The sequence below is a fragment of the Dama dama genome, chromosome 31 (assembly GCF_033118175.1).
Source record: "Dama dama isolate Ldn47 chromosome 31, ASM3311817v1, whole genome shotgun sequence".
In the NCBI taxonomy this organism is placed as follows: domain Eukaryota; kingdom Metazoa; phylum Chordata; class Mammalia; order Artiodactyla; family Cervidae; genus Dama; species Dama dama.
The window spans coordinates 7,843,637-7,867,993 of record NC_083711.1 but is presented as its reverse complement, the minus strand read 5'-3'; the positions used below and the strand labels follow the sequence as shown (position 1 = coordinate 7,867,993).

Sequence of the window (24,357 nt, the reverse complement as noted above, 5' to 3'; positions counted from 1 at the left end):
TTTTTTGTTGTTGTTTTTATTCGATACTCATAGACTTTTTTTTTTTTTTTTAATGTCCTGGAAATAAAACAACGAGCTTGAAGAGTTTTTTTTTTTTTTTTTTTTTTTATGTTGTCAGAGGAGAAGTTGGGTTTTTGAAATGTTATACTTTGAGACTCAGAAGCAACCAGTCTTTGCTTGAAATTGATTGAATTGATTTACTTAGCAAATAAAAATGCAGGATGACCAATTAAATGTGAATTTCAGCTAAATGACAAGTCAGCTTTCACAAATATTACATGGTAATACACTTATACCAAAAATAAAATGATGCATTGTCTACTTGTGTCTATTTGACATTCAGATTTACCTGGGTGTCCTGTATATCCTAAGTGGTTAGCTTTAGTATAACTCAAATAAAGGAGTAAACAATGTCAAGCCAGAGACAGCAAAGCTGAGAAGCAAATGAAGTCAGTGTCCAGCATTCTGACTTCTCGGCTGACTACACTGGCAGGGAGGCAAATGACAGACGAGAACACAGCAGGCGTGCTCTAATTTGCCTCAAGCCCGTCTTCTCTCAACCCACCAGAAAACTGATCAGGAGACCAACTGAGATTTCACGTCTGGTCAGTCCCAGAGAATCTGTTGTGTGAGCCTGAATTTACACCCCAGTCTGAGAATTCTTCTTCACCAAGTTGCATGTATGTCCCTGGTGGCTCAGATGGCAAAAAATTCACCTGCAATGCAAGAGATCCGGGTTCCATCCCTGGGTCGAGAGGGATCCACTGGAGAAGGAAATGGCGACCCACTCCAGTATTCTTGCCTGGAGAATCCCCTGGACAGAGGGGTTTGGCCGGCTAGAGTCCCTGAGGTCGCAGAGAGCGGAACACGACTCAGTGACGCACACTTTGACCTTGGTCTCTGCCCCAGGCCTGGGGAGCTGAGGCCCCGGGTTCCCTGGCAGTGGGATGCCTTCCGTGGCAGGTGAGGATGGGTGAAGATGGAAGAGTCTGTCTCTCCTCCCAGGAGCTGGTGCATTGGAAGAAGCTGCCCAGCCTTTCCATCTTCCCAGAGCAGGGCCCCGCACAGGGTGTCTGCCTGCAACCTGAACAGCGAAGCTTCTGCACCTAGGTTGTTGGGAGAAGTGTCAGTTACCAAGTCAGATCTCCCGTTGTACTGATTATACAGTCAGATGCTGTTAGGGGTGGAGACGGCGGAGGGCTGGCCTCCGCCTCGTTTAACCATGGCGACACTGAAGCACTGACAGATGAGCAAACAGGTACCTGACCCGCCCAGCTGTGAACTGGCCTGGGGCTGCCTCCCTCCCTGATGCAGCCCTAGATCACCGGATTCCTCACGTGGCTTTCCCTTAAAGAGCCCGGACAGCATCCAACTTCCATTTCCTCCAGAGGCATAAAAAGCTATAAAAAGTCTCTTTGAAGAGCAATAGTTCAGTAAAGAGGGTCATTAGGAATTGGACAGTGGAAATAAAAGGGATAAAGAGATTATCTGGGAAAATGGGCTACTTCCTGTTCCATTAGGAATTTCCTGAAAGCACAGGCACTCAGCCAGGTCTGGAGGGAGCACAGATTCTCTACCAAACCGTCTGGGTCTCGATGCACTTTCACTCAGGTCCTGATAACCGAGGTGCAAGCTTCCGTTTTCTTGAAGTGTGTGTGTTACGGGTGTGCTCCATGCTGCGCACACACAGTCTGCATCTCATTTAGCCTCTTCAGCAGCTCGGTGGTGAGGCGCTCACCCTTGTTAATCTGGATGAGGGAGCAAGACTCCCAAAAGGTCTGACCCTGACCCGGCAACTTCCGAGGGACCGCTCAGATCTTGAGTTGGGGACCCTGATGCCGTGTCGTCTTTTCCCTCCAGTAGCGTGGAGGCTGTCTGTCCTTTCTGGTTATAAACAAGGCACCTGGGTGTTGGGTGAGCGCGTGCCACGTGCCACGGAGGTGGTAAGCAGCCACCCTCAGGGCCTGGGGGTGCTACTGCCACTTCCTTTTCCTGCACTTGCTGGTCTCCGGGAAGACTGATGGAGGCGCTTGGGCATTCCAGGTCATGGGGTGTGTGGAATCTCGCGTCACAGTTTAGAGGGTGTTCGGAAGGAGGCTGGCTAAGTAGGACAGCCCTGCCGTGTGCCAGTTCCCCTCCTCCGAAGCTCTGGAATGAAGCCACTGTCCCTTCCCCCCCGCCCCAGGCGCTGATTTACAGCTGGACCCTCGGCGCTGAGGGCAACCCTTGCCCATTGCAGCCTGTCGGGGGTGCCGGTGTTGGAGCAGGGCTCGTGTGCAGGTCATCCCCGGGCTGGGCGGGGGTTCTCTTGCTCAGGTAGGTGGTGGGCGGAGGCGATATTTGGGTGGTCTGCCCCCTTCAGTGGATGGTGACTTGCGTCGTGCTGGGGACGGAGCAGCGAACAAGACAGTCCTGGGGGGCTGATAGTTGGGAAGGCAGAGAACTTGGGGGGCTGCCGCGAAGGGAGAGGGTGTGGGTGGGAGGGGGTGGGGGGCTGAGACCCGTGGGATGCGGAGCCAATCACGTGATGTGGTGGTTCCAGCAGAGGGCGCAGCCCTTGCAGATGCCGGGAGACCGGAGGCAGAGGGGGCGTGACGAGGCGTCGGGGGCCAGGTCTGGGAGGCTGATGGGACACCCTCGAGAATAAACGCGAAGGGATAGGAGTCTGCTATCTGAATTGAGCCACAGAAGCTGAAGAGACCAGGCCTTGGGGTGAAGCCACAATTCTGGAGCACTGCCTCTGGGGGCCTCTTTCTCACGCTTGTCACCCTATTCGTGGTCCACTTTGAACAGGATTGAACTTCCAGAAGCACTGTCTTTTGTTTTCTTTGCACGAGGTAGGCTCAGGAAGGTGCAGAATCGGGGAGGCTGTAGGCCTCCAGAACGCTAGTCCCCGGTGTGCCCTGGAAGCTGCCTCGCGGAGACACAAGTCGGGGAAGCACTGGCAAGCATCTGAGCTCCAGACAATTAAGTCGTGTACCCTGAAATGTCCGCAAAGAACCACTGAGCCCAAGCGAGCCTTTTGCTGAAAGACCAGGTTTGTGTTGATTAAGGTGAAATATTGATTAAAAGATAGGCGGAGTGCTGGAAGCATGCGCTACTCTAGAAGAGCAGTGAGCCAGCCATCCTGACACACCTGAGGGACACAGCACACAGTTTCAGCAAAAGCTCAGTGTGGGCATTATTCCTTTGCCCTCTGCAACGCCTTGAGGCGTATATTACACCCATTTTGCAGATGGGGCACCCACGTGCTAAGACAAGTGACTCCTCTGAGGCAACCTGATGGCTCAGCAGGTTAAGAATCTGCTTGGAATACGCGAGACGCAGGTTCGTTACCTGGGTGGGGAAGATCCCCTGGAGAAGAAAATTGCAACCCAGTATTCTTGCCTGAAAGATTCCGTGGACAGAGGATCCTGGCGGGCTACAGTCCATGGGATCAGACAACTGAGCAGCTAAGCGCACACACACAACCCCCCAAGGTGACTAGAAGAGTCACCTGGAAGAGTTGGGACTGGTCATTTGAGTGTCCACTTTGGGCACACCACACCCTTCCAGAGGTGGACACTGCCAGTACCATGCTCTGAATGACCTCTGCCCTGGGCCCTTCCCATCCCGCCACCAGACCAGGGCCCCCGGCTTCATCATAGTAGGAGGGGAGGGTGGAGCTGGGACTCCTGGGATCTGTTTTTAATCTCAGCCCTTCAAAGGGAAGTCCTGAGAACATCGGAAGCAAAGTTGGTGTGTACCCCGGAGACCAGGCCTCCTTTTGTGCTGTTTTTTTCCAAACTGCTCTGCCATTTCCCACAGAGCTTTTTTCTTTCCACATTCCCCGAGGGGTGTGTGTACAGGTGCCGCACATGGCAGGTACTGCCCTGGGCAGGATACAAAGATGGGTCGTGACCCAAGCGTCGAGGCTCTCACAGATCGGGGAAGGTGGAAATTATTCAGCCCTAATTAAAAGAATCACTGAGATGCAAACCGAGTGCTATATGAACAAAGAACTGGATTCCCAGCAAAGATGGCCTTTGAGCAGGCATGGGACGACTTGTGTGGAGCAGGGGTGGTGGAGATGGGAGGTGCCAAAAAGGTGTTTGGAAACACCTGGGAGCGGGCAGGTGTGGTGTGATGGCAAGAGAGGCGTGGGGTGCGGGACACCCTGCAGATTCAGGAAGGGTCCAAGTTGCCATCTGCTGGTTGGAGAGACCTTTCGTGGCTGCCAAGGGTCTCCTGAACTGAAGGGACCACTTCCAAGAGCCAAGAACAAGTCTTGCGCATATTCTTACACAGTGAGCCTCCCGATGGGCCAGCCCCCATGGTGCCCACACATTGGTGAGAAAGAAACGATTCTACCAGTTCCTCACGGAGAAGTACCAGGAGGGCTGAAGCAAGGTTTCCAGGTGTCCTCCAGCAGCAGACAGAGTGGGCTGGACAGGGCAGTGCTTGTCCCGTGCCCCCTCATGGACCCAGGGGTGCTCCGAGATGCTGCCGGGAGCATTTGAAAAGCACGCGCTGTCCTCTCTGTGCGGTGCTCTGGGCTATTGCCACTCGGGTTCTGAGGGTGCAGTGAGAGGTTTCTGCCCCTGGATACACCTGGAAGGCCGCCTGCCGACCCCTGCCCTGTTTTCTGCACCTGGACACAGGCCGGTGTGGTCCTGGCAGCGGCACGTGTCCAGGTCTGTTGGCAGGATTGTTTATCACTTTGGAGAAAACGTAGTAGTGGGATGAGCATAGCGTGTGGGCTGAGAGACCTCCATGGACTATGTGATCACGGACCGTTTCTTCTTTCAGCCTCCATTGCACGAGCTGCTTTCGAAGAGTCCTTCCAAGTCTGTGTGGCCCCGGCCCAGGTCCCACTGCTCAGTCTGCTGGGGTTTGGGATGTTTGGTCAGCGACTTGAGAACCTGGTAACTGGCAGGGTGCAGAAATGGGGAGAGTTTCGCAGAGGCCTCTTCTTTGCACACTCTTGTCTTCAGGTAAGGATGACTGTTGTTCCCATAGCCTGCCAGGGGGTTGGGTGGGGCTGGTACTCTAATTCTAGACAGAATAGACTCTGTACTTACCACAGGGAAACAGCCAAGGGAGCCTCAGAGGCCAGCGTAGCCGCTGGCTGCACTTGAATTGCCAGCATTCTTTTTTGCTCTGAGAACAAAGCTTTAAGGCACGTGATTTGGACCCAAACACAAATGCGAGGCATCCCGTTAGTCCATGGGAGAAAAATGGTGTGACCAGGAAGTCCCTGGGTGGTGGCAAGCTCTGGTTTTGGGAGAGCTGCCCCATGACTTCCTAAATCAGCCCCTAAATTTCTAGTTGTTCAGTCGCTAAGTCATGTCTGACTCTCTGTGACCCCACAGACTGCAGCCCACCAGGCTCCTCTCTCCTTTACTATGTCCCGGAGTTTGCTCAGATTCACATTCACTGAGTCAGTGATGCTATCGAACCATCGCATCCTCTGCCGGCCCCTTCTCCTCCTGCCCTCAATCTTCCCCAGCATCAGGGTCTTTTCTAATGAGTCAGCTCTTCACATCAGGTGGCCAAAGTATTGAAGCTTCAGTTTCAGCATCAGTGCTTCCGGTGAACATTCAGGGCTGACTTCCTGTTTATAGTGCCAGCAGCAATAGCTTGATAACCTTGTGTGCTTCCAGCTCCTCTCGACCCGACAGGGAGATTAGCAAAAGTTGAGCTCTGGAAGCCAAGTGTCCAGAGTACTCAAGACCTTTGGGGTGCTGTGAGGGGGCAGAGTTGTCGTCTGTATATTGCAATTGAACCCTTTTCTCCAGAACACTTGGGGCTAAGCTTTCTCCTTCTGGGGAAGGAATTGTGACTTCACTTCTTTTCCCGGAGATTTTGCCTTGAGCTGTGGTTGCATTGTGAGTGGAAAAGACAAGGATGCATTGTCCAGTGGATAATGCCAGAAGTGAGGATTGTGTTAATACAAAGTGGGTTCTTGAGCTCTCCGTGCCAAGTGGGAGACTCCACTGTGTCCATAAACTCGTACTGATTTGACTTGGATGGAGCACTGTGTGTCCCTGTGGATCCCAAAGTGTACGTGCCTCTTTGTGGAAGGTGAGATTTTGCTTTTTGGATGGAGGGTAACTGCTACTATTAACTTTGCCGACTAAGGTCTGTCTAGTCAAAGCTACGGTTTTTCCAGTAGTCATATATGGATGTGAGAGTTGGACCATGAAGAAAGCTGAGTGCCAAAGAATTGATGCTTTTGAACTGTGGTGTTGGAGAAGACTCTTGAGAGTCCCTTGGACTGCAGGGAGATCCAACCAGTCCATCCTGAAGGAAATAAATCCTGAATATTCATTGAAAGGGCTGATGCTGAAGCTGAAGCTCCAGTCCTTTGGCCACCTGATGTGAAGAGCTGACTCATTGGAAAAGACCCTGTTACTGGGAAAGATTGAGGGTAGGAGAAGGGGACGACAGAGGATGAGATGGTTGGATGGCATCACTGACTTGATGGACATGAGTTTGAGCAGGCTCTGGGAGTTGGTGATTGACAGGGAGGCCTGGTGTGCTGCAGTCCATGGGGTCGCAAGGAGTCAGACACGACTGAGTGACTGAACTGAACTGAACTGAGGCCTCTCTGAGTGGGAGTTTGATGTATGACACGGGGAACCCAAAGGCGGTATTCTGTGACATGCTGGAGGAATGGGGTTGGGAGGGAGGTGGGAGGAGGGTTCATTATTCAAAGATTCTGTTTTTATGAATTTGCCTACTTGGGAAAACTTGTCTGTAACCCCCAAATCAATATGGTGTCTTCGTGGTCATTCACAGAGTGGCAAAATTTTGAGTCTCCAATGTGTCTTTTCCCAGGCAAGGATGAACAGATGACTTCTTGTTTCAGCTCTTATGCTGTGAATAAGTGTCTTTTCCTCAGTCAATTTAGTGTTGTGATTTTTGCATTTACCTGCTTTTTGTTGGTGATTTTGGGGCTTAAAATGTCCCCTCCACCCACCATTAATGCAGAAATGCTGTCTAGTGTCCTTAAGCACAAAAAGGCTGGGATATGCCTTATGGAAAAATGTATGTGTTAGGTTGGCTTTGTTCAGGCCCAAGTTATGGTGCTGTTGGCTTTGTCCAATGTTTTTGTTTTTAATTTTTATTGGCATATAGTTGACTTACAATGTTGTGTTAGTTTCAGGTATACAACAAAGTGAGTCAGTTACATGTATCGGTATATCCATTTTTTGGGGAGGGAATTCTTTTCCTATATATGGATCAACAACATATATTAAGTAAGATGTTATTAAGGGACTTCCTTGTAGCTCAGACAATAAAGAATCTGCCTGCAATTCAGGAGACCAAGATTTGATCCCTGGGTCAGGAAGGTCCTCTGGAGAAGGGCATGGCAACCCACTCCAGTATTCTTGCCTGGAGAACCCCATTAACAGAGTAGCCTGGCGGGCTACAGTAAGTGGGGTCGCAAAGAGTCTGACACGACTGAGTGACTAACACTACTCCTACAAAGATGCCATTAAAAAGAAACACACATAAAGCAAGGTTATCTATTGGTGCGTGACACAGCTGTTGTGACCAAAGCCTCACAGGAGCCTAGCCCTGCATTTGCCCTAGGAACAGAGGTTTCCAATTCTCTAAATCAGCATTTGAAGCAACTTTATATGACAGAAATATCATGCATGATGAGAATTGACTGTATCTGATGCGGGTTTGTGCTTTTTCTGCTGAACACCTCTTCGGTCATCCAGTAACTCTCCAACTTTTATCTGCAATGAGGATTTTTATCCCCACCCTTGTCCTTATTCTGCGTGTCTGGCTTGTTGTTCACTGTCCTGCCTTCCCTTCTCATCACATTTGCGTTCTCCTTCACCAGCTCCCATCCGCTAGAGAGCCACACATCTACGTGTGCCAGGGACCCGCTCTTTGAAAGAAACACTTAGAAAAGAACCTTGGCAGAAGGGTTTGGCGATGTGGCCAGAAAGAGCCTGGACACTGTCCATTTGTCTCTCAGCCTTAGAAGCAGGCAGTGCGGTGGGTTTAGTTAAGGCCATGGAAAGGGATAATTAGATAGGCAGTGCAGCAGACCCTGCCCCCTTCCTCGGGCTCTATGATATCTCAAGGGTTTTCATCACACTCTCCAAATCAAATTCGTTTTAATTACCTTTAAAACAACTGCAAAAAGTTGTTCACAAAGTAAGATCACAAGGAATTTTAAAGGCGCTGATTTTATAAAGTAGGCAGTTACAGCCAGTGTTTTGAAAGCTTGTTCCTCTTCCATTTATTTCTTTTTTTTAAAAAAAAAATTCTTTCTGGCTGCACTGGGTCTTTGGGGCTGTGTGCAGGTTTGCTCTACTTGTGGCAAGCGGGGGCGCCTCTCTAGCTGTGGTGCACAGGCCTCTCATTGTGGAGGCTTCTCTTGTTGCGGAGCAGGGGCTCTAGGGTGTGAGGGCTCAGTAGTTGCGGCTCCTGGGCTCTAGGGCACAGGTTCAGTAGTTGCCGCCCACAGGCATGTGGGATCTTCCCGGACCAGGGATCAAACCTGTGCCTCCTGCATTGGCAGGTGGATGCTTAACCGCTGGACCACCAGAGAAGTCCCTTCCATTTATTTCTTTCCAGGTCTAAATATAATAACGTGGAACAAGTTACATAGTCTGGTTTGCAAAATGGTTAGGGCATCTCTGTTTACTTAACGCTCCCTTATCCCTCCTCATCCCATGATGGTTCTAGGTTGAATCTCCATTGTGGTGAAACGTGATGCTCTAATCATGATTGCCCTCACTTTACAGCACCATCCATACACTGCTCGCTTTCTTAAAACCTGCACATGGACTGATACGCTAGAAATAGTCTACTTTAAAAAAATTCAAGCATCCCTAAAAGAACAGAAGATACTATAACAGACTTGAGGTCCTTATCACTCAGGTTGAACAGATGTATTTTTGCTGTATTTCTTTCAGGTCTTTTATTTTCAAGAAATAAAATATTAGATATAGTTGAAGTCCTTTTTCTGTATCTCTTCTCATCTATTCCTTTCTTCCCAAGAGGTAGTCATCATTCTCAAGTCAGTATGTATCATTTATATGCATCTTTTATAATTTACTGGAAAATCCCATGGATGGATTTTCAGTCCCCGGGGTCGCAAAGAGTCAGACACGACTGAGCGACTTCACTTTTTATGTTCTATGTTTTTATATATATATATATACATATACTGAGAGTTGCTCAGTCGTGTCCGACTCTTTGCGACCCCATGGATTGTAGCCTGCCAGGACCCTCTGTCAGTGGGATTTTCCAGGCAAGACTAGTGGAGTGGGTGGCCATTCCCTTCTCCAGGGGATCTTCCTGATACAGGGATTGAAACCTGGTTTCCTGCTTTGCAGGCGAAGTCTTTACTCTCTGAGCCACCAGGGAATCTCATATGTACATATATATTATCATAATTTCATAATACTGCTTTGTGGATTTTGAATTAACCAACTAGATTTTTAATGAACTGACTGGATATGGAGGCTTCAGCAACATGATTTTTTTCCTTCAACAATATCATCTTGTGCCCTGTCATGGAGATCTAATTCACTGATCTCATGTTCTATCAGGTGCCTTTTGTGACTGCAGTCAACTGTGGCCACTTGCCTCTTAATGGGCATGTCTAAATTTACAATGTTTCAAGCAAAGCTGTAGTGAACTTGCTGGTAGGCAAGAATACTAGAGTGGATAGTCATTTCCTTCTCCAGGGGATCTTCCCGACCCAGGGATAGAACCCAGGTCTCCTGCACTGTCAGGCAGATTCTTTACTGTCTGATCCACCAGAGAAGCCCTATTATATGCCAGTTCTGAGTTTTTTATGAACATTAATTTACTTCATTCTTTTTGATCTCTTAACATCCTTACGCCATGGGTGCTAACACCCTCATTTTACAGTGGAGAAAACCCAGGTACGGAGGAATTAAGCCACTGTCTCAAGACCATAGGTCTTGTGTGCACGATCGGAGTGCCCAGTCCTGGTGGGGGCACAGCACCCTCTCTCCTTGAGGGCTTGGCCGAGCACCACCTTCCCCATGGGCTCTTTCCTGACCACCTTGCTTTGAAATGCAGCTCACATCCCTGCTTTCCCCACCTCCTTCCCCTGCTATATGTTTTACCACTGTGTTTACTTTGCCATCTGATACACATGTTGTTTGGGCTTCCCTGGTGGCTCAGATGGTGAAGCATCTGCCTGCCAATGTAGGAGACCCAGGTTCGATCCCTGGGTCAGGAAGATTCCTCAGGAGAAGAGAATGGCTACCCACTCCAGTATTCTTGCCTGGAGAATCCCATGGACAGAGGAGCCTGGCGGGCTATAGTCCATGGGGTCGCAAACAGTCTTAGCAACTGAGCACACACATACTATCTGTCTCCTCCCAGATGGAATGTAAGCTCTGTTGGGGTATGAATTTTATCTGGCTGGTTCATGGAGTGGTGCCTGGAACATTGCGGTTGGATGAACGAAGAGGAATTTTCCAAGAGAACATGGAGATCTAAAGTTAGTGTCCTAGACTTTGAAACCTCCCATCCCGAGAGCCAGCTTCAATGGCACTGTCGCCCATATGTCTCAGGGGAAGAAAGGATTGGTCAAAACTTGATAACGATGAGTCCAGCTAAATAGCTGTTAGATGTAAAATCAGACCTACCAAGAGTAAGTTGGCAGTAGGTAACAAAAGCCACCAATAAATGCATGGCTTGTGGCCCAGCAATTCCACTTGTGAGCATTTACTTTGAATCATGCTTGGCACAGAAAGTCACCACATTGTTCTTTGATAAAATCAAAATGTTGAAAATCACCTGAATGTTCTACAGTAGGATACTGCTAAGTTGTGTATCAACTTATTCGTCGTTTAGTTGCTAACTCGTCGTTTAGTTGCTAACTCGTGTCTGACTCCTTTTGCGACCCCATAGACTGTAGCCCACCAGGCTCCTCTGTCCATGGGATTTTTCAGGCCAGAATACTGGAGTGGGTTGCCGTTTCCTCCTCCAGTGGATCTTCTTGACCTGGGGATTGAACCCGTGTCTCCTGCATCAGTTCAGTTCAGTTGCTCAGTCGTGTCCGACTCTTTGCGACCCCATGGACTGCAGCACATCTGGCTTCCCTGTCCATCACCAATTTCCCAAGCTTACTCAAACTCATGTCCATCGAGTCAGTGATGCCATCCAACCATCTCATCCTCTGCCTCCTGCATGGGTTTCCTGTATTGCAGGCGGATTCTTTACCCCTGAGCCACCAGGGAGGCCCTATCAACTTTCTATGCCACTATTAAAAAAATCAACATATAACAGCATGAGAAAATATTAATGATATATCAATGAAAGTAAAATGAAATGGTATCTTAGATACATTAGATATATTGTATCTTAGATACAACTTAACATGAAGATAGAATTGCACCAAAAAAGAGAACCAGCTTTGCAAAGATAGTAAAAAATTTAAGGATGGGTCAGCATAATAATATCAATGAAAGCTCATGGATATAATAGAAAAATCAGTGTCTGGTATAATTTTGAGCACAGAAAGGGCATTAGGTTGGCACCACTTGGGAAGAACGGCAACCAGCATGGGGGTTGCCCACAAGGAAGGACCAGGTGGGCATTTGGCAAGCTTGTCTAGGACAACAGCAGTGCTCATGTGGGGGCCCTTATGTGGCGGCCTAGAAAACCCACTGTGGGGGCCACAGTGCCCCAGAGAAGGTCGTTATGTAAACCTGGGTGGACTCAGAAGATGGAGCAAAGGAGAGTTTGGGGGTTGAATAAATATGTCAGCCCAGGTCTTCTTGAGTGTTTGCTGGTGTTTTCCCCCTCTTACTGGGCTGGCTTTTCTTCAGGTTAAATAAATCAGTGTTGGTAGATTCACTTTATTTTGCCCCCTAAGCCAATCTGAACTGCTGCTAAGACTGGTTCCAAGACTAGGAGCTGCTTTTGTTTTGAATCGGGTTGTAGCAATGGCGACCCAACAGCCCTAAATGAGGGAGATGGCCCTGACCAGGGGGAGAGTGTTGGACCCCAGCTGTTACTGAATGCAAAAAGGTGCTTAAGAGCAGTCCAGTCTGGTCTGATCCCATCTTAGGAAAAGAAATCAGGAAAAAAGACCTGACTCTTCATTGGAAGGACTGATGCTAAAGCTGAAGCTCCAATATTTTTGTCACTGATGCAAAGAGCTGACTCATTGGAAAAGACCCTGAGGCTGGGGAAGATTGATGGCAAAAGAAGAGGGCAGCCGAGGATGAGTTGGTTGGATGGCATCACTGACTCAGTGGACATGAATTTGAGCAAACTCCAGGAGATAGTGGAGGGCAGGGGAGCCTGGCTGCAGTCCAGGGGGTTGCAGAGAGCCGGGCAAGACAAGTTACCAAACAACAACAATAAAGACTAAAGTGCTGAGTGCCATCCTACCGGCAGTAGTTGCCTCTGAGAAGTGTCATGATGGCAGTTTTAATTTTCTTCTTTCTGCTAACTGTAATCGCTAACTAAAAAAAAAAAAAAAAACACACAAAAACCAGTGGTTATGTGCTGAAGCACACAGTAGAAATATTTCCATTAACAACAAAGAGCAAGCAAAACAGCAGGAGAAACAACCCAAGGGGTCATCACAGCAACTTTCCCGTGTTTTCTGCAGACATGTGATTTAGAGAAAGCTCATATGTCACAGAGGCTAGTAGACCTGGTTTGTGAAGTCATGGTCTCTGGGGGCTTTATTAGGCTCTTCCAGGTCTTAGGGGAGACCCAAGAGGGCTCAGCAAAACGCAGTTAATAACAGAATTAAGAAGATCATAGCAGTTTGGATTATTTAGCATAAAAGAAATTGGGGCTTAAAAGGCTTAAGTGAGTGAAGAGGTTTTAGGTGAAGACACTGATAAATTCTAAAACATTTGCACAGAGGGCAGAAGAAGAAATGGGCTTAAATTGGCTGAGAGTTTGAAGAAGAGATCCTCGCTAGGGAGGCTGTTAAGAGCCTGGCCTGGGCTGAGCTGACCGTGGGCTCGCTCAGTCCCGGGAGAACTAAATATAGGAAACACATCTGTCCTCAAAAATCGGGGAGACTTTCCAGAAGATTCCTTGAAGTTCCAATCTTATGATGTCTTGATGAAAGTATAAGCTTCCCGAGTCCATTCCTGAACACCCTATCCTGGAACGCGCGGTGTCTGTGCTCTTGGCCAGGAGTGGGCTTGGGAGAGCTGGTGGCCATCTGTGTGATGCCATGGCTGCCAGCATGCCAGGTCCCCGCTGAGCCACGCTGTCGGAAATTCCACCGAGTGACAACCATTCTTTGGTCGTCAAGAGCCCAATGGAGTGTGAGTGATGCACTTAGGATTTTCTTTCTTCTTCTTTTTTTTTCTTTTTCTTTTCTTATGTTCGAGAAGGAATAAATGTGGAGATTTTGAGATAACTAGTTCAGAATTTCTTTTAGAGATGGTCAAGAGAAATTACCCAACACTCAGAAATAAGGCAAGAGGGCATGCCCTCCCCATGTCAACTAGGGGTATTGTTGGACAGGCTCACCTAGGGATCACTTAATTTTTGAGGGGAATTTATCTGTGTCTTCTGTCACCATTTACTAGTTGAGAAACCCAGACACAGTAGCGTGACATGTTAACTTGTCAATTCCTGTCCCTTAGAAATGAAAACCACAAAGATTATGGTTTTATTCTCATTTAGGGCATTCACCATTTTGGTATAGTATCTGTCAAATGATACAGCCATCCTTCTGACATTCTGTTTTGTTTTTAAAGGTCACAAAAGTCCACCAATGATCTTTGCACCATCTTTCCTATCCTACTGATTGGCTCATTTTCCCAAGTTAAATAAATCTTGGACACGTGTTCCTTTTATGTCTTTATGGGAATCACAGGCTTTGCTTTTGAAGATGAATACTTTGAGAGGAAGGAGAAGAAGTCACGCTAGGAGAACAGCTTTAAGAGCATAACGCTGATTCTGTCTGTATAGAGGTTTCTCTGGTCATTTTTGGAAGGAGAAGGATTTGACAGTTCTTGTGTAATCGATGATGAGCCAATACTTGCTGAGCAAAAGGTGACTGGATTTTTTTCCAGCCTTAACTGAGGCTAGCTGAGAGCAAGGTCTGTAGGATTGGGTGTGGGTGTAGTTGGTGCTGTCAGAATCAAAAGGAGGGAATTCCGAGCGACAGGACGATTAGAATCCTGGAGTGAGAACCTTGGTGGATGCAGAGGCCAAACTGGAGAATACGATTTCAGGGGCAGAGGGGCTCAGGGGAGGTTAAGGTCCTGCTGTGAGTGTGGGGGAAGGTGGGGGACGCTCACTGGGTCGAGGGCTTAAGGCAGAGGGTGGCCAGGAACCAAGGAAGCTGCCTGTGATGGCTCCTCCCTGATGGTGACAGAGCCTGGCAGTGGTGACAGGAGCACTGGTCCTGGGATGCTGGAGGGGACCGGGCTACCTGGAGGAGGGCCAGGCCTCGGTCATGGCCAGAGAGTGGCTTCCGTGGGGGTGGCAAGGAGAGGCGCCTTTAAACAGAGTGGGGCCGGCGTTGGGGCAGGGTCGCGGCAGAGCTCTGTAGGGGAGCAATCGAGGAACAGGTGACTCCAGGTGAGAACAGGTGAGCCGAGGAACGAACAACTCAGACTGTGCCAACAGCTTCCGGGGTGAAGGCAGGAGGGAAAGAGGTCAGCCCTGAGAGGCTTAAGCATCGTACAAATTACGCAGGTGACCCAAGGGGCAGGGTGTCCGAGGAAGGTCCCTGCTTGCCCTGCCCCGAGGCACAGACACGGTAAACCTAAAGCCGGCTTTGTATGGCACTGACATCTCTCTAGGCCTCTCTCAGGAAACAGCCAGTGCTTCCGTGGTGGCTCAGACCGTAAAGAATCTGCCTGCAATGCAGGACACTTGGGTTCCATCCCTGGATCAGGAAGACCCCTGGAGAAGGGAATGGCTACCCACTCCAGTATTCGTGCCTGGAGGATTCCATGGACAGAGGAGCCTGGCGGGCTATAGTCCATGGAGTCACAAAAGAGTGGACAGGACTGAGCTATTAACACGTTCATTTTCACTTACTAGGCCTTTCTATTTTCTTGGGCTCCAAAATCACTGCAGATGGTGATTGCAGCCATGAAATTAAAAGACACTTGCTCCTTGGAAGAAAAGATATGGCCAACCTAGACAGCATATTAAAAAGCAGAGACATTACTTTGCCAACAAATGTCCTTCTAGTCAAGGCTATGGTTTTTCCAGTGGTCATGTATGGATGTGAGAGTTGGAGTGTGAAGAAAGCTGAGTGCCGAAGAATTGATGCTTTTGAACTGTGGTGTTGGAGAAGACTCTTGAGAGTCCCTTGGACTGCAAGGAGATCCAACCAGTCCATCCTGAAGGAGATCAGTCCTGGGTGTTCATTGGAAGGACTGATGTTGAAGCTGAAACTCCAATACTTTGGTCATCTGATGCGAAGAACTGACTCATTTGAAAAGACCCTGATTCTGGGAAAGATTGAAGGCGGGAGGATAAGGGAACGGCAGAGTATGAGATGGTTGGATGACATCATCAACTCAATGGACATGAGTTTGAGTAAACTCCAGGAGTTGGTGATGGACAGGGAGGCCCGGTGTGCTGCAGTCCATGGAGTCGCAAAGAGTCAGACAGGACTGAACGACTGGACTGAGCTGAGGCCTCTCTGAGTGGGAGTTTGATGTACGACGCAGGGAACCCAAAGGTGGTGCTCTGTGACAGCCTGGAGGAATGGGCGGGGAGGGAGGTCGGACGGGGTTCAGGAGAGAGGACACGCATGTATGGCAAAAATCATCATAATATTGTAGAGTAATTATCCTCCAACTAAAATAAATAAATTTAAAAGTAAACAAAGAAAATTTTAAAAAGAACGCAGCCTCCTCCCTCCCTCAAGTTGACACTGACCCAGCCTTTCAGGCCTTAGAAGGTAACACACAGCTGCTGAGGGCTTTGGACCTGCAGGGCTGGGTGTCATTCAGGATGCAATGACCCCACGCCCTCCCCTGCCACCCCCCATGCTGGGGCTGCTCCCCTGACCCCGGTCCAAGGCTCTGATGCCACGTCACACGGCGGGTCCCAACTGTGGAGTCTTTGGGGTCCAAGCCCCTCATAGTCATGTCCTGAATAAAACAAAACGCCACGCTTCTGCACACCCATTGTGCAGGGGCTCCTTCACCCCCAGGGGCAGCCCTCTTCACAGCTGCACGTTCCAGTTTTATCTCTGTTGTGGTTTTGAACCTGTTTGCTTTTGATTACGGTTAGGTTTTGAAAGGGAGAGGCACATGCTCTCTACCCCCCTGTTTTCTTTCTTGGATGGAATAATACAGCTTTGTGATAGTGAAATGTCTTTTTCCATTATGGTGTCTGTAATTTTATTACTCTACTACCTGGTGTTTGGAATTGCATAGGGGAAGAAACGCATCAGAGAATACTCCGTTGTGTCTTTTTTTTTTTTTCCCCTCCTGTAGTTGATTGCGGAAAAAAAGTGAAGTGTCCGATTAGTCATTCTGTACCGTGATGGTTTTTCGCCTGTGACCAACGGGATTACATTTTACACTCAAAAGAATTCTCTGTATGAACCCGTTCAATCCAATGCAAGTGACGATAAGGTTCAAAGTATGGCCAACCCCATGCATCACACACAAAGTCCATTTCTTCCTTGGTTGATGATAGTCTCCAAGGATGCACAGTGTTTAGAGCATGAAAGGGTATTTTTTTTTTTTTTTTTTTTTTGGCTAAGACAAGTCTGGACTTGCTGTTCCTTTTGCTTTTCTTTCTAGTGAAACCAGTTGAAGACATTACTTAACTAGGTATTTTGCTACCACCCTTTGCTTATAGCCACCTTGGCTCTCCAGCTTACTTCCCTGGTGTTTGCTTTCTTAGTCCTAGAAAGGGAATAAGAAAAACCTCTCTCCTTGGAACCAAGAAGCTTTCTTCATTGCTCAAGCAGACGTGCAGATCTGGCTGTATGTCACAGGAAGCCTTGTTACATGTTCTCATCTTAGGTTTGAACCTATATTTCTTACTGTTTTCTACTGTTTTCTTACCATATTTTCTACTGTGTTGGACTAAACAGGTACTTTAATGAGCTGCTTCTGCCCCTGTCTTCATTTCTGGGAGAGAAAATGGAATCACAGAGGAGGGTTCTTGCCTTGCCTGGAATCTGCACAATTTAGGAGGAAGACTTTGATCGAACTTTACGGTTTCTGCTTCAATTTATACAGATAAAAGGGAAGCAGATCCTTACCAACTTGTGATGCTCTCCAGGAAAGAGTTGGGGAGGCTGAATATCCCATTTTTCTGTAGTTCAGCTGCACCTTGGTTACTTTAAAAAGTGTCCTACTGACATGGAGAAATTGGAACCCTCATACACTGCTGGTGGGAATTTAAGCTGCTACAGCTGCTTTGAAAAAGACTCTGGCAGTTCCTCAAAAATTAGCCATAGTCCATAGCATTCTCCAGGCCAGAATACTAGAGTGGGTAGCCTTCCCTTCTCCAGAGGATCTTCCCAACCCAGGGATCGAACCCAGGTCTCTTGCATTGCTGGCGGATTCTTTACCAGCTGAGCCACAAGGGAAGCCCAAGAATACTGGAGTGGGTAGCCTATCCCTTCTCCAGGGGATCTTCCAGACCCAGGAATTGAACTGGGGTCTCCTGCATTGCAGGTGGATTCTTTACCAACTGAGCTATGAGGGAACCCCATACAATATACATACGTACATATAACTCAGCAACCCTATTTGTAGGAGTCTACCCAAGAGAACTGAAAAACTTATGTCCACACAGAAACTTGTATACAAATGCTCATAGCAGCATTAGTCATAAAAACCAAAAAGTAGAAACAACCCAAATGTCCTTCAACTGATGAATGAATAAATATCATGTGATACATCCTTACAATGGAATAAAATTTGGCAGTAAAAAAGAATTTTAACAAGCTATGTAAACCAAAAATAAATCATTGGGGGCAATTTTTACTTCAAATCAAGGAACCTATTTATATCTAAATAATAATAATGATAGCATTCATTTGTTTATTATAGTTATTATTCTACATCTCATTTGATTCTCATGCTAATCTTTGAAAATTGCTCTTATCATTCCCATTTTAAAATGAGGAAACTGAGGTTCAAAGAATATTTTCTGCAGCCCCCTGCTTTTCTGTCCCCAAAGCCCTGCCTCCTGAGAGTTTCCGAAATGTGAGGTGCTGAGCACAGAAGCGGCAGGAGTGGTGGCATCGTTCGATGCCGCCTCCTGAAGGACGCACTTGACCTGCAGCTGGCAGAGCAGGGCAAGGGGTAATAATGAGGAGAACCAGTTACAGCGTGGGTTCACCCGCTCCAACAACTGTGCCCTCGGGTGAAGAAGCAGGACACACAGACACATGCAGTTTCTGTAGCTCTGATACATACCATTGAAGTTGATAATTAGGTAAAAGATTCAGGCGCCAGGAGGTAGTCTTGCTCCTGCACCCCAATAATGAGTGCGGGGGCAGTTCTGATCTCATAGACGGGAGGAAACTTTGTCATATATTCACTTATTCCACTTACGCATGGGTCGTTCTTTTTCCATCCATGGCTTGGTCTGGGCCTGAGATAAGCTTCCTGGATCCATGGGTAGAGAGTTCTTCTATTAATAGTTTAGTCTCTGGAGACAGATCACTCTTGGTAACTCGTGGCTCCAGGCCGGTGGCTCCTCTAGCTCCCCACCTCGCCTGACCCTCCAGCATGGCCCCCCAATCCCAGTCCAGATGTCCAGACCCGTGTTCAACTCTGTGAGGCCTTGGGCTGCTTTTAATATTTTAGCTACTGCTCAGTGCTTTATGTCACCCCCCTTTTGTTCTGGTCTCTGTTCGGTTTTGAGCTCAGCTATGTAACAAAATACAGTTGTTGTATTTCCATCCATTTGGAGCAGGTCATCCTTTCTTATCATCTGTCTTCCACACTGAACAGGATGTTTTTATCTATTTTTACCTTTTCCTTTGTGGCCTAATTGTTATGGACTGAATGTCTGTGTCCCCTCAAAGTTCATATGTTGAAGCCCTCATCTCCAGTGTGATGCTATTAATTGGCGGGGGGTGGGGGGTGGCTTTGGGAGGTGATTAGGTCATGAGGATGGAGCCTTCATGAACAGCGTTAGTGCCTTTATAAGAGACAAAAGGCTTCCCTCTCTATTCCTTCCCCCACTACAGCCCCTGGCCTCTTTCTCTCCCTCTTACAATGAGAAATCAGCTCTTACCAAGAGCCTGACCATCTGGCCCTCTGATCTTGGACTTCAGCCTCCAGAGCAGTGAGAAATGAATGCTTATTGTTTAAGCTGCCCAGTCTGTCCTATTCTGTTACAGCAGCCTGAATTAATATACTCATCAGTCCGTTTTTCTCAAATCATTGATAAGTGTTTGAAAAGAATTTTTCTAAATTTAGTCTGAACTTCTCTGCAGATGACATGCAGCTTATTGGTTCCTCAGTGTCTCCACGTCTTCACTTTGACAACTTGATCTGGTAATTTTGAAGAGAGCCATTAAAATATCCTACTAGGACTGTGGATTCACCCTTTTTTTTTTTTTTTTTTTTTCTTTTTTTAAGTTTTGGGAAAGTTTTGCCCTAAGTATTTAGAAATAATGTCATAAATAATATATAATGGCTTATAACATTCTGAGTTATACCTATTATCATTATAAAACATTGCTTTTTGTCCTATTTAAAGCTGTTGGTCTTAAATTCCACTTTATCTGATCTTCAGTTTGTCTCTGTCTTTTGTTTAGTCTTGACTGGTATATTTTCCCATCTCTTTCTTTTCAAGTTTTCTTTGTAATTTTGTTTGGCTGTTTCTCATAAAGAGCATATGACAAATAGTGCTTTGAAACTATTTCAGGGCTTCCCCGGTGGCTCAGTGGTGAAGAATCTGCCTGCCAATGCAGGAGACAGGTTCAATCCCTGATCCAGGAAAATCCCACATGCTGCAGAGCAACTAAAACCTGAGCACCACCTGTGATCTAGGGCCTGGGAGCTGCAAGGAGAGAAAAGCTCACACGGCAGCAAAGCATCAGCAAGCCAAAAAATAATGGTCAGTAGGTAAATAAAATTATTTTAAAAAACTATTTCAGAATATTTTTCATTTAGTGGAGGATTTAGTCACATTTATTAAGATGTCTGATATCTTTGGTCTTATTTTTCATCTTATCTCTCTCTTTTTTTTAAACCATGTGTTAAAGCTTCTTGTGTATTTTTACTTTCCTTATTTTTCCTGGATGAGTCAAGATTTTCTGTTTCTTTTCTCTTTAGCTCTTCTGCCTATTTTTCCCCCATCCTCATTGGTAATTAGAAGCTCACCTGTGTATCTTTTTTGATAATTTACGAGGACAGTGACTTTTCCTAATCCTGAGTCCTCGTAATCTTTTCTTAAAAAATGGGACATGGGTAGAAATTTGTTAAGTCCTTGCAAAGTGCCAAAGTCTCTTTTCTTGGCTTCCTGTATGTGTGATATTAGCCGGCAGAGGGATCCTGGATCAGTCTTATCTCTCAAAAGCTGTAAGCCTGGCTCTGCTATCTGGGGCTCCAACTGCTTCCAGGGTGATCCAGTACCATTCAAATTCCCTTCCCTGTGTATTTAGTCACTAAGTCGTTTCTGACTCTTTGGGACCCCATTGACTGCAGCATGCCGGGCATCCCTGTCCTTTGCTGTCTCCCAGAATTTGCTCAAGCTCATGTCCATTGAGTTGGTGATGCCATCCAACCATCTCATCCCTTGTCCCCCTGTCCTCAATCTTTCCCAACATCAGGGTTTTTTTTTGTGAGTCAGCTCTTCACATCAGGTGGCCAAAGTATTGGAATTTCAGCTTCAGCATCATAACATCCCTTATGTTAATAATTTATTTTTGTTCTCTAGTAGTTGGAGTTTGGGAATTTACCAGGTTTTGTCCAGGTGTGATTCTTTCTTTCCTTTTTTTTTTTCTTTTTGCTTTTCAAGTGATTTTTATTTATCTTTCTGATCTCATTCATTGCATTATTCATTTTTAACTGACTCTTTTTTTATTTCTTCTAGGTCTTTATTAAACATTTCTTGCATCTTTTCAATCTTTGTCTACAGGCTATTTATCTGTACCTCCATTTTGTTTTCAAGATTTTGGATCATTTTTATTATCATTATTCTAAATTCTTTTTCAGGTAGATTCCCTATCTCCTCCTCTTTTGTTTGACTTGGTGGGCATTTTTCATGTTCCTTTACCTGTTGGGTATTTCTTTGCCTTTTCATCTTGTTCAGATTGTTGTGTCTGGAGTGGGCTTTCTGTATTCTGGAGGTCTGTGGTTCCTTTTTATTGTGGAGGATTTACCCAGTGGGTGGGGTTGGACGATTGGCTTGTCAAGGTTTCCTGGTTAGGGAAGCTTGCGTCAGTGTTCTGGTGCATGGAACTTGATTTCCTCTCTTTGGAGAGCAATGGAGTGCCCAGTAATGAGTTTTGAGATGGGTCTATGTGTTAGGTGTGACCTTGGGCAGCCTGTATGTTGATGTTCAGGGCTATGTTCCTGCGTTGCTGGAGAATTTGCGTGGTATGTCTTGCTCTAAAACTTATTGGCTCTTGGGTGGTGGTTGGTTTCTGTGTAGGTATGGAGGCTTTTGGACGGTCACTTATTACTTAAAGTTCCATGTAGTCAGGAGTTTTCTGGTGTTCTCAGGTTTTGGGCTTAAGTCTCCTGCCTCTGGATTTCAGTTTTATTCTTCCTGTAGTCTCAGGACTTCTCCAACTATACAGCACTGATAATAAAACTTCTAGGTTAATGGCAAAAAGATTCTCCCCCGTTGGGGACACCCAGAGAGGTTCACAGAGTTACATGAAGAAGAGGAGAGGGAGGAGGGAGATAGAGATGAGCAGGAGGAGAAAAAGGGGGACTCAAGAGGAGAGAGACAGATCTACGCAGTTGTCTGTTCCCAGAGTGTTCTCCGTAGCCCAGTCACCTACAGAGATTCACAGAATTGGATTGGGAAGAGAAGGGGAAAGGAGGAAATAGAGGTGTTCTGAGGTAGAAAACAGAGAGTCAAGATTGGGAGAGAATAATCTTCGGTTTAAAAATAGGGCTTCTCTTCTTTTTTTTTTTTTTGTAAGGTTATAGTGTATTGAAAATGAAAATTAAGGAGTAGTAGAGGAGTACTAGAGGACTTTAAAAGAAATAAGAGAGAGAAAAATAGAAAATAGAAGAGAAAAGGGAAATAAAAAAAAAGAAGAAAAAAGAAAAAAAAGAAAGAAAGAAAAAAAAAAGAAAGAAAAAAAAATTTTTTTTCCCTAATTAAAAAAATTGTAAAAATCTATGAAAATGAAAGTTAAGGAGTAATGGGGGAGTAACAGGGAATTTTAAAGGAAAATAAAAGAGAAAAAATAAAAAAGAAAAAATAAAAAAATATTTTTTTTTTCTTACTTAAAAAAAAATAAAAGTAAAAATATATCTAGGAATTTCTCTGGAGCTGTTGCGGTCAGTGTGGGTTCGGCTCAGTTTCAGATAGCTCCTCGTTCCAGCTTACACTTCTCGATATCTACAGGCCCCTTCCGGTGTAGTCGGTGTTTTCTACAGGGATTTTAATCTGTTGCACCAGTCCCTTCTGAAGCGGTTCCCTTTGTTTATTTGGCTTCTGTTTGCCGGTCTCTTCAGAGCCTCATTTCCGCCCTGACACAGGCGGGCGGAGGTGGACTCCTATTCAGGTAGCTAGTTCCGTCGCGCTGCGGGGACGGGCTGGCGCTGCCGGGAGGGGCTGACGCTGCTTTCTCCGTCTGCGCTGCTCAGGCTCCCGGCTGTTCTATATGGAGCGCGCCCCGCGCTGCGCGCGGTTCCAGCCCTCGGGTGTTCCACAGAAGCGCGGAACGAAAAGCTGCGCCTGCTCTCTGTGCCTTCCCCGTCAGAGCGGTCCAGGCAGCCAGGGGCTTGGTGGGCGCACTCTCCCCAGGTGTGGCGCGCCCCCTCCCTTCCGCGGACCCAGTCTCAGTTTCCGCTGGCGCCAGTCGGGTGCGCGCGCCTTCTGCCCTCCGCGTCCCCAGCCCCCGTCCCCGCCCGCGCCGGTCGGGTGCCTGCGCCCTGTGTCTCGCCGCGACCTTCCCCTCCCCGCTGCCTCCTGCCTCCGGCGGGGCTGGGCCGGTCCGCAGCCTGCGAGCTCTTCTCTGGACTTTCTCGGTGCCTTTGTTCTGCGAACGGCCGGCAGTGTGTTCGGGCCGGTTAATTTTCTCTCTCTCTTTTGGTCTCCCACAGTTCAAGTTGGCAACTCACAGAAGCTCCCTCCGATTGTCCTCAGGGCACTCAGGCCCGGACCCTACCCCAAGCAATGCCGCCTAAGACTCCCTTCCCGGGACGGATCTCCATCCTTAGCTCTTTTGTCTCACTTTTTATCTTTTATATTTTGTCCTACCTCCTTTCGAAGACAATGGGCTGCTTTTCTGGGCGCCTGATGACCTCAGCTAGCGATCAGAAGTTGTTTTGCGAAGTTTGCTCTGCGTTCAGTTATTCTTTTGATGAATTTGTAGGAGAGAAAGTGGTCTCCCCGTCCTACTCCTCCGCCATCTTGGCTCCTCCCTCTATTTATCTTTCTTAGTTGGTACTTAGAGTTTACTTACCTTCTGGTCCAAAAGTTGGTCTTTATTTAGTTGTTTTCTTCTAATTGTTTTTCAAGTTTGTTTCTCCATATTATTTTTCTCTCCTTTTTTGGGATTCCCAATATTCAATTGCCAATATTCTCCCAGTATGTAATATTCTTGAAGATGTACTCACTAACTTCTCATATTTTATTCATGATTTTCATTTTATTGAACTTGTGCTCTATGTTCTGGGGTCAGATTACTGATCATTCAGATCAACTTGTTTACTGGCACCACCATGAGAAAGTTCAAGACTGGGGATGGACAGAAGCTGTTAGCCCTTTTTACAGTATTTGCTTGGGGATGGTTTACACCTGGAAGGCAAGAGGACCTCAAACCCCTTGACTGGGAGACTTATGTCGGCAAGGGGACAGTTCCAGATTCAGATGGCATTTTTCAGTCTGACCAAGCCCAGGTTGGATCCAGTTTCTAGAGGTAGTAGTGGTATTGACAGTTTAGAAGTTGAGTTTATTCTTTGATTCTCTTGGTTATTTCCTGGAATCATGTCTTTTCTCCCTCTGTGCTCTGTTTATGGGCCCACAGGCTTGGTCATCACCCCACCCTATATCCTGGGTATAGGTATAGGCCCTGGGTATCCAGGGCCAGCTTCCTCTTGATCCTGTAACCTCTGTTCAGCTCAGTCATGTCCAACTCTTTGCGACCCCATGGACTGTAGGCTACCAGACTCCTCCATCCATGGGATTTTCCAGGTAAGAGTACTGGAGTGGGTTGCCATTTCCTGCTGCAAAAGTACCACAGGCTGGGTGGTTTGA

At 47.0% G+C, this 24,357-nt stretch overlaps 1 long non-coding RNA gene across 2 annotated transcripts; it reads left to right on the top strand.

The window, feature by feature from the left end:
* The first annotated feature begins 781 nt into the window (after positions 1-781).
* Positions 782-15,735, top strand: LOC133049914 (uncharacterized). Of its 2 annotated transcripts, XR_009691491.1 has the most exons (4): positions 782-963; positions 2,842-3,037; positions 4,789-4,973; positions 15,058-15,735. It is a non-coding gene; the product is annotated as an uncharacterized LOC133049914 (long non-coding RNA). The 2 variants fall into 2 exon arrangements; XR_009691490.1 differs by lacking the exon at positions 782-963 and having other exon boundaries at positions 2,509-3,037.
* Positions 15,736-24,357: the final 8,622 nt, after the last annotated feature.